The following is a 10,996-nucleotide window of genomic DNA, read 5'->3' as shown; positions in this document are numbered from 1 at the left end:
CTATATCAAATGCTAATCAGGGCGACAAATGCAAATCAGAAACACGTCGCGATTCGCACTAACGCAGCAAAATCCCAGACAATGAAAAATGGCAAGCCAGTCCAAGCTATGGCAGACGTGTTAGACTTAAACCACAGCCCAGAAAGAAGTAAGCAAGGCGATACCCATATATGCTGTACCTATAGCTGGGCCTGTCTGGGCAGCGCCCGCACGGGCGCTACGTTTAAGTTTTAGCTCAAAATTGCACTTCAAGCGATGAAAATAAGGCACGAACACTATAACACAGAACAACAGGAGGCTGTAAAAATAAATTATTACAGCCTCAATCGCTCAAGAAGAGCCAAACCTCAGAGCAAAAACCACCACAGCTACTAGGCCAGGAGCGGCAAAACGAACACCCGACTCTCCGAGACGCTCACTGCCGAACTGGTGCGAAGTTCCACCGACAAACAATGTCTTCTCATTATATCAATCCGCATCGACATCAGGTTGAATTTGAAAGTATAGATAAGAAACAAATAAATGTTTACACACACAATTTCAGCATTATAAAGCATGGCGTATAAATTATACATGCATGAAACAAACAAAATAATGACATTTTCTCTCCGTTACACTGTCTATCGAGCGATGTACTTCTTCCTGTCGGCACCTGGATATGTACCGTCGATAAAAGTGGTTAAGAGTGACGTGTGGGCCAGAACCATTTATACCTGGGGGTGACATTAAGGTAAAAAGAAAGGTTTCTGTCAAGTTTGTAAAATTTCCCGGCTTTTTGAAAAATCTTTTTATCATCCTTCAGACAGGGACCTACTTATAATAAATCATACAAAATGATCATCCTATCATAATCTGAATCAACTACTCTGTGATAGACTGTAAATTGTGAAAGCAAAAACATAGACAAAACAAATGGAATTGTTTGGCAGGTATACAGCCAAACTGCCATTGGTTTAGCCGTTAATTTTCATTTTCGTATTGGCCGAACTACTGATTGTGACTAACAGCTAGTCTGGTTGGTCCATTAGACGCTGCCAGGTGTTCACTGTCTTTGCATGAATGATGTTCTACTGCGACAGGAAATAGAACCTCGTCTCCAACAATTTATATAATTGTAAGCTGAGCCAATTTGGTGACTTCGGCAGGCACATACATTGCATGTTTCTATGTTTCCAATTTTGTATTCATTTATATTTTCTTGATTTTGAACACACTCACGTACGTGACCACCTAATTAGATTACTTGGTCGCAAACCATTAAACGCTTCTATACGATATGTGTTCATAATAACCTATTTGCGTTGCACATTATGAAATGACAATTCGACATAAAAGAGGGATTGTAGTTTGTAGTTCACCGTTAATGTGGAATTCGATGTATTTTCACTTCAGCATATTTTCCTGCTGCTTATTTTACATATAAGAAGCATATCATCAAGTGATGTGATCGCCAGATTTAAATTTACGCGGCCCATTTCAGGTGGACCTCGCCTGTTGTATTACTGCTTTCCTCTGACTATATTCACGCCCTGACAAAAAATAGTGCCCCACTACTAACGATCTATCATATTGTAAAAAAAAAATTAAAACTTTATACTACATATCGATAATTCACAACCCCACGTTGTACATTCGAAGGTTGGAGACCTATTTTTGCGTGTAATTTTTTCACTGTGGCTGCCGTCAAATGTCATCGCGGATGAATATAACAATAACCCTTCGGTCGTCTGTGGCCATTCCCGCCAGTGCAGTTCTGAACGTTGAGGAGACAAGTTGTCTGTCGACTTGGCTGTTTTCGCCGTTGAATAGCGTGCAGCTTGGGTTGACTGGCGTGGCCAGCTTGTCCGTTTAGCTTTTCTAAGGATAACTTCTTTGTATGGTTGGCGTTTTGTACATGCGTTGATACTTGTGACTCAGTGGTAAATTGCTTGTTGCTTTCAGGAGGTTTGTTTTTTTCCTTTTGTCGAGTGTTCAACTTCAGTCTCGCCCCTCATATTTCCCGCCATTTTGTTCGCCCTCATTGTACAGTCTTGTGTCACTTCTTGACATAGTCTGTTAGCGATATTTCAGTTACATGGGGATATTGCAAAGTTCGCTAAGTGTTATTTCATTCCCATTCTTTCTTTCTTTTATCATGTAATTTTGTTTAAAGTGTCGCAGGGCATAGCTCTCAGTATGTAGCATGGGCATGGCTTTGGACTGGGCATCGCTACTTCTGATGCCAATTCTACCGTGTCTAGCGATGTTTTTAACGAAACAGCTGCAAGAGCTTAAGGTAACGCCCTTGCCCAGAGAGCTCAGGAAACCGTCTGACCACACTATTTACTTCTCTTGGACTGTGGTGTATGTCTTAGTTATACTACAGTCACATCTTGGGACTGACTTGTTTTTTTTATTGTTTCTTGGCCGGGATTTCGCTGCGTTGTTTCCAGACGGCTCTATATGTCCATTGTCGCCCTAATTTGCATTTGATAGGGCGGCGTATTAGCCACGTTGCTATCTCTGAATGGAAATTTCCGCCCCGTTTTCTGTTGACCGATTCAGGAGACATTCTGTCTATGTAGCCACCGTTTGGCTCTGCACTTTACTTTACACTGCCTCTCTGTGCCATTTTGCACGATAAATGTTGACTCGAGGCATTTAGCGGCCGTTTGGCTCTGCCTTGTCGTGTGCCATTTTGCACGATAGATTTTGACTCGAGGCATATAAGATATAGCGACAGTTTGGCTCTACATTGTCCTGTGCCGTTTTGTACGATAAATTCTGAGTTGCGGCACACAGCGGCTGTTTGGCCCTGCCTTTGTGTGTACTTTTGCCGGTTAATTTTGAGTTCTGGCATATTGCAAGCCGTTTGGTCCTGCATTTGTCGTATGTAATGCAAATGTGTAGAGTTTTGCATTATATTTTGATAAAGATTGAATCCTACGTATTCCTGCTCCACGTTTTTGTTAGCAGCGTACGATTTTTGTATGCATCATGTTGATAGATATTGTTAGCCTGGGTGTACTTTACTTTTATTTAGTAATAAAGAGAGAAAGTTTAGTTTGTGTTACAGTCAATAAGGACCGTTTATCGTTTAATGAAGTGTTTAGCTTGCCTGAAGAGGCATCGGTGCCCACGGACAGCTTACAAGCCGTACAACAGGCCTGGCGTCAAATTATCTTCGCTGTGCACGATCATCGGTTGTACGCGGGGAAATTTTCTGCTTTGGAATCGGTTGACGTGTTCGTCAATCCCCCTACTGAATTTGTTGTTACCGCCACCAGAGTCCGCTTCGAGGTTGATTATATCCACAACTGGTTAGGCCAGTATTGTTCAGTGATCGCTTCCCGATTGGTCACCTATCGGGACAAGCCATCCACTAGGAATGACAATAGACAGTTCAGGGTGGTGTTGAAACCGGGATGTAATTTTTCCTCTTCGTAGAGGATGTTTGAGGGCCGGTTGGTCTTCTTTTGGTTTGTCGGCCAACCCTGCACCTGTTTGAAGTGCGGTCAGGAGGGCCACGTGTCGGCTGGTTGCACGGTCACTTACTGCAACAAATGCCAATTTGCTGGTCACTTGGCGGTAGATTGTACAAATGACGTTGTATACAACAATTGCGGTGATGAGGGACACACGTCCCGCATCCGCCACTGTCTACTGTCGTTGACAAGTAGGATTCAGTTACATGTGCTAGCTGGTTTCTTAGTAATGTTCTTTGCATAGTGTCACTGTGTTCTATCTCCACAGTTAGGTCTTCAGCTCTTATCCTTCTCATGGTAATAATCTCAGACCTTATATGACTGTCATTAATGTTGGTATGTCCGCCTTCAAGATGGTTCAGAATGTCATATCTATTTTCAGTCTTAATTACAAAGTACGGCGGTCTCTTCTTAGAAGCGGCACATTTTGGCCTTTTGTCCCAGCTGGTTACATGACTTGCATCGTATAGGGCCTCCATGTGTGCAGGCGCGTGTCACGTGTCCGGACTCCCCGCAGAAGTGGCATGGTGGTTCGCCTGGAATCTGTCGTGGTTGCTGCATCCTTCTGCGCGTCGAGAGGATGGGTACAACCTCGTTGATGTTGGAGACGAGCCTTGATGCCCCTCTTCGTCGGCTTATGTGAAGGCGGTCTCGGTCGTATAGAGAGACTCGTCCAACTGTCCGTTCCTGCACTGAAAAGAGTCTTCGTTGTCTACGTACAGTACTCGCCGTTCTTCAGCTACTCTCCGTAGTGCCGCATTTGCAGGGGCGACCTTAGCGGCTGGTAAAGCTCTATCTGCCCCGGGGCAGATACCAGATAGTGCAAGCTCTACCCTGGGGTTTTTGTCCCTGACTATCGTGCATAGACGTTCGGCTTCCTTCCCGATGTTAGCGATGTCATGCTCGTCATATCGCTCCGTTAGGTCGTTGGTGCCTGCGTGGACAACTGCGTGGGAGTAGGACTGCAGGTCTGTGGTGTCCAACTCTTGTGAGATGTCTTTCAACCTACGGCCCGACCTAGTCATTACGATGGTGTCTTGGATCCCCTGGTATTGGCGCACTTCAGGTTCGAGTCTCCGATCAGAATGACTTTCTTAGTGTCCTTGTTGGAGCCTGACTCCTCTTTGCTTGACTGGGCAGTGGTGTCCTGCTGGGCTGAGTGGTCCGTAGTGTTAGCACTCATCGCTACCCTGAGGTTCCGTCACAGGTCTACTACGAAGGGCATTTTCAATCTCCTTGAGTCTTTTGTCGTTGGACAGCACCTCGCTCATGTTGGTGGTCATTGTAGCGATAGTCTGCTTCAGTTCAGTGATGTGGTCTTTCATCACGAGGTAAAGGATAGCTCCGCTTCCAGCTTTTTTCACGGTGAAGGGGAGGCTCTTACATTCAGGGCACAGCCACACGCCCTGCACGTCGTCATCCAACATGACCACTCCACACTCAAAGTGGACCCACCGACGACACAAGCAGCATTCCACCATGTCGTCATCTTCCATGTATTCTCAGGGCAGGTATCCAGGCAGTAAATATCGTCGATCGAGATTCAGGGCCCATGCTGATGCTGACTTGGCCTGGGGTGGGGGGTCTTCTACGAAGCAGAAACACTGTCACAAAAATCGTATATATGTTTTTAAAAAGGGACATGTTTTTTTTATAAGGGGGCAAATTAAATCCACATATGTTTTGAAAATAGGGCCGTTTTTTTAAAGGGGGCAAATTAAATCCACATATGTTTTGAAAATGGCACATGTTTTTAAAAAGGGGGCAAATTAAATCCACATATGTTTTGAAAATGGGACATGTTTTTTAAAAGGGGGCAAATTAAATCCACATATGTTTTGAAAATAGGACATGGTTTTTCTTATGGGTCATATCTTTTAAAACAATATGCATCTTAAAAATAACCAAAATGAGAATATGAGACGAAAAAAAAACATACACCATTTTCATTTTGTACCGTGTATAAGTTTATTCCCCAATCCAGGAAACCCACCGGTTTGCAAAGTGGTGCTTTCAAAATGGTCTATCGTTTCCGATTTACCCCCCATTTTGATAGTGGTGCTTTCCAGTTACGCCGATTTCAAACTGGTCGATTTCAAACTGGTCGATTTCAAACTGGTCGATTTCAAAGTGGTCGATTTCAAACTCCAAACGGAAATGAAATGACGTAAGTCGGAAATGACGTAAGTCGACGCTCATCGCCAGAGAAGCCACCAAGTATCGGTGATCGCTGTTTACGTCCTTGTTTTCACCGTCTTGTACGCGTTTTCTGATCAGCTACGTGTCCCCAGGATATACCAGGTTTGTGTTGAATTCAGACTATATAAAGTCTTGTTTGTTTCATAAATATGATTAAATTCGACTGGAAATGCGTGTTTTGTAATGACGCCAGATGGGGGAGGGGGGCATGAACTCGTACGAATACATGTTCACCACGCGTATACACCACCATTTGTTACTAGTAATAATGTTTTATCTGTGTGCATGTGCTTACATAATGGACACATCTAGACCTTCTGGTGAAACGGTGTTGCTTTCCAGGATAGTTGGCCATTCTTACGGGAAACCTCAAACATATACAAAGAAGAATGGTAGAAAGGTTGAGCCTCGTATGTGTATGCCTTGTTGCTGTGATTTATTATGTTATAATATTTGTGTGTATGATCTAAGGATAACAGTATGGCTATTTCTTGAGAGAAAAGAATTGTGTAATGAACGTGGCAAACATGAACACATGCTACATAATTTGATCCCAGTTTGCACATGAAAACATTTCGATTTAGTTACATTTTATTTATTCATCAGCTTTCACTGTTGCTCGTCAATATATGTGTATATTTTTTTTGTTCTTTGCTAGTTTTATGGACACCAGCAATAAAGTGGCTGGTCCATATCTGCGAGTCAAGGACTGGAGTCAGATGCCACTAAGAACTGTTGACTCGGAGCGAAATTCTACAAGTCTGTGGAGCAGCTTCAACCTTCCATGGACATGTTAACTGTTTTTGTGTAACTGAAGACATTCAAATTTTTCAATGCAATTTCAGTAGGTGTATACATGATAGTGAACACTGTAACTAGTATAAGTATAAGGGTATGTACCATACGTTTGGTGTTCGGAACTTCCCCCTCCAACCCCTGCGTTTGACTTCAGTAGTTCTTTCTAGGATGTGTTGACTACTGTATTTTGACAAGATAACACAAATATGTTTCCTTCAATTTTAGCCTCACATCATTGCCTTGTCTAAGATTCAACTTTAGGCATGTAAGAAACCACGGTTTTCTTATATAAGTAAGGTTTTTATTGCACAAGAAAAATACTATTAGTGTTGTAGCCTTTTGCGTAGAATATGTTAACTATTATAGTGTAATTATTATTAAAAATCCATTTCCTGCAACTTCATGCCTCAGTCCGACTGATATGAGACACATGGGAAATCCCCCAAGTTCTTCTTACATATTGATGATAACTTTTACTCTACTAGTACATTGCATTGCACAATACATTGAAGGTACAGCAGCATTCTTCACAAAGCACAATCTTCATCTTCAATGGGAATGGAAAATACACTCCAAGGTCTATTCATATACTACAATGATGGATGTACATGTACAGTCTGTCACAAACTGAAAGTGACCAAAGCGTACATGTATATTGAAACACAAAGTGGTGAATTTTTGAATAAGAATAAGTATAATAAGAATAGGTAAGAAAGGAACTTGAGGAGAAACCCTTGCCATCTGACAAAGGATGAATATTGAACAATCTACAAAATGTACAATCTGCATGTGATTTTTTTTTCCGTCAATTAGGACATACAGACCATGCTTGTCCGTACAGTAAAAATACATGAGAACCTCTACACAACATCCCACTACATGTATTAGTACATAATTAGATCAAGTTCAGAGAACACACACAGAGATCACACCTTTATCATTTACTCATGATTCATTCAATATTACTGGTCGGAATAAGTATGATACAGGCAACAAAGGACATTCTAGGCTACACCATCATGCTCATATTTTCTAAACAATGACATCATCTGCATAGATACAACTAGATTGAAGAATCATAGCTTCTTATAAAGAGACTGAGTGTTGTGAAACATTACATGAAATGGATCAATTTTCATTTACATGTACTAGCTATTCATTCAATTCATTTACCCTGAGGAATCCAACACTTACAAAATATTCTACAATCATTTGCAAATACAAAAATTTTGTTCACATCAAACTTAATTATCTACAATATTATAAAGCACCAGGTATATCAGGTACGCATATTAAATAAGAACACATACTTCGATGTGCTTACAGATACTTGTATCCAGCAGGGATGAAAATCAACATGTTTTCATTGCTTCAGAAAGCACTAAACTGTCAATGTGTGTTGTTTCAAATACATTATAATTTATATACATATCCTTGGTTCAACCGTTGGTTGAAAGACTTTGACACATGCATGTGCATATGCATGACATTCATCCTTGTGTAGACAGTATGATGCATCAACAGCTACATTGTATGGTCATAGCACTCATAGGTGCTGTGTATATGCAGCAAGGGCTGGGAAAATCCCTACAGTGCCGATCCTCTGGAGCATACTATTAGTAAGAAACAAGGAAAATGCGTTCAAATGGACATAACAACAATTCCCAGTGGCAACAAGGTAAGTTATTCAAAATGTCTAAAAAACTATGAATAATACGTGGTAAATTTACACGCTATGCATATTTTTACAAACCTGAGAAAAACATGCCAGCCAGCAAGGACAAGTAATTTTAATCTTCGTCTGGAATCTGGATAGATATTCCTTTCAAACTAATGCACGATCATACAAATTTATACTCGCTAAGGTCTCTTAACAAACAGAATAAGAAACACAAATTTATTTTTGTGGCTTCCTGGGTTCGTATCAGACTACAAAAATCGTGTCCGAACTTGCACATGGTTGCGCCGGCCGTTCGCCCCCCTCCCCATTCCTCTCACTGACTACGGAGCAAACCTATCGCAAGTTTGTACATTTTAACAATTCATATCAACGAAAATTGAACCACATATCATATCATTGATCGTCTCAAGTTGTTACAACGTAAAGTGAAGAGTTCCTCGATAGCTAGCTCGGCACGCAATTTGCGTAGTTTTGTAATCTTCCAAACGATACGGCTGCATTACGATTTACATTCTATAAAGTACCGATTAAACATGCAACTCTAAAATTATTACAACGTGAAAAAGTCAACACAAACCTGGTATATCCTGGGGACACGTAGCTGATCAGAAAACGCGTACAAGACGGTGAAAACAAGGACGTAAACAGCGATCACCGATACTTGGTGGCTTCTCTGGCGATGAGCGTCGACTTACGTCATTTCCGACTTACGTCATTTCATTTCCGTTTGGAGTTTGAAATCGACCACTTTGAAATCGACCACTTTGAAATCGACCAGTTTGAAATCGACCAGTTTGAAATCGGCGTAACTGGAAAGCACCACTATCAAAATGGGGGGTAAATCGGAAACGATAGACCATTTTGAAAGCACCACTTTGCAAACCGGTGGGTTTCCTGGATTGAGGAATAAACTTATACACGGTACAAAATGAAAATGGTGTATGTTTTTTTTTCGTCTCATATTCTCATTTTGGTTATTTTTAAGATGCATATTGTTTTAAAAGATATGACCCATAAGAAAAACCATGTCCTATTTTCAAAACATATGTGGATTTAATTTGCCCCCTTTTAAAAAACATGTCCCATTTTCAAAACATATGTGGATTTAATTTGCCCCCTTTTTAAAAACATGTGCCATTTTCAAAACATATGTGGATTTAATTTGCCCCCTTTAAAAAAACGGCCCTATTTTCAAAACATATGTGGATTTAATTTGCCCCCTTATAAAAAAAACATGTCCCTTTTTAAAAACATATATACGATTTTTGTGACAGTGTTTCTGCTTCGTAGTCTTCCTGGCTTGCTCGGAAGGGGGTTGTCAGAACGTTCAACATGGCACTGAGGGTGATGAGACCGAACCCACTTCGCTTGCCTGCATCCGGGCTGTTTTCGGAATCGTTGTCACGGGCAGGGCTGGGTAGAGGGACCTTTTAGCACCTCTCCTTGCACCTATTTCGACAGGCATTTAATCTTGAGGAAGTTCTCCGCCTCATGGACGCTGGGGAAGGACTTGTAAACCGAACCTGGTTGGTTGGCTACAAGGTTCCTGATGCCGTCCACCTCCCAACGGGGAGGAGGAATGTAGCCGGTAGTCTGCACGGCAGTTGATGTGTTCGAATTGCTGGCTCTGACCTCTCCGGCTTCTCCAAATGCTGTCAGCCAAAGGCTTCATGGCGTCACATCTCACGCTTGCCTTGCCATGCTGGATCTTGTAAAGTATTTTGAGTCTGATGGAGTGGCGACGATCTTGTAGAGGAGCCCACTGCAGTTGGTCCAGAATGCTGGAAATGCTTAGGGTGTTAATGTGTCGGTTCAAGACAAAGCGTGCAGCTCTACGCTGGATCTTCTCGTAGTTGATTTTTCCATTGGTATGGGGTCCCAGACACAGCTGGCATACTCCACAATTGGTCGAAACAAGGCTTTGTACGCCAGTTCGTTACTCCTGCCGTAAAACCCCACAGGTTTTGCCTCAAGAAACTCTGTGACCTTTTGATCTTCTGCAGGTTATTTCTTTTCATTTGCAGACAAGCCATCACCCACATAACCGATTTAATATCATTTTCCAAAAATTGATTTTGAGAGGATACTAAGCAACACTCCTTTGTGTTGGAGTAAAGCGCTTAAAGAGGAATCGTCATTGCTCCCTCAGGTGCCAAGGTTAACCTTCTTTAAACTTGGCAGGTTCGATGAGATGATCTCTGCTAGCCCACCAGATATGCGCTTGGGTGACGTTTCTGCATTAGAAGCCTCAACCTCACTATCTGTCGCCTCAGAAGGTTGCGGCATCTTTAAGCATTCGTTCAGAGCCTTAGAAAGCCTTCCAAACTTCACAAAGTTTATTAAGGCCACACAGTCCTTAGCTAGGCCTAGGCGAATAACATGTGACTGAGTTCGCCTTCCGTTTACTAAACATGTTTCACAATTGTACTCCTTATGAAGGTTTTCTTTAGCTTGATGGTACAGTTTAGATCGTACCGCTCTGAGGGCTTCACCATTTACACTATCATGGTCAGTTGGCAAAGGCTTCCATTATTCTGTCTAACTGCCAATGACAGTTGTCTTGGTGCTTTTCAAAGTCAAGTAGAATTTTTTCAACTCTTATCTGAATGCCAGGTGCTGTCGTCGACATCGTGGGCTGATGGTAGGGTTCGCTGTAGAGTGTAGAATAGCAGTTCTGTGCAGAATAGCAGTTCTCTCACCCAAGACACTGGTGCTGGTCTGGTCACAGTAGGGATGTCTGGAGGAAGGGACAAAAGAGGGTGACAGCACGCACAGCCCACCACTTCCGATCTGATTTTGTGTGAAAATCACAAATATGCAGGTCCGGTAAAATATTACTATGGCACAGATAATA

At 42.0% G+C, this 10,996-nt stretch overlaps 2 long non-coding RNA genes across 2 annotated transcripts; one reads left to right on the top strand and one right to left on the bottom strand.

The window, feature by feature from the left end:
- The first annotated feature begins 5,047 nt into the window (after positions 1 to 5,047).
- Positions 5,048 to 6,859, top strand: LOC136436999 (uncharacterized). Its single transcript, XR_010756129.1, has 2 exons — positions 5,048 to 5,765; positions 6,322 to 6,859. It is a non-coding gene; the product is annotated as an uncharacterized lncRNA (long non-coding RNA).
- Positions 6,741 to 9,434, bottom strand: LOC136436998 (uncharacterized). Its single transcript, XR_010756128.1, has 2 exons — positions 8,720 to 9,434; positions 6,741 to 8,074 (listed from the first exon to the last, which is right to left on the bottom strand). It is a non-coding gene; the product is annotated as an uncharacterized lncRNA (long non-coding RNA).
- Between the last annotated feature and the right edge of the window lie 1,562 nt (positions 9,435 to 10,996).

This window comes from Branchiostoma lanceolatum, chromosome 6, assembly GCF_035083965.1.
Source record: "Branchiostoma lanceolatum isolate klBraLanc5 chromosome 6, klBraLanc5.hap2, whole genome shotgun sequence".
Lineage (NCBI taxonomy): Eukaryota > Metazoa > Chordata > Leptocardii > Amphioxiformes > Branchiostomatidae > Branchiostoma > Branchiostoma lanceolatum.
This window is presented reverse-complemented; position numbering and strand designations above follow the sequence as displayed.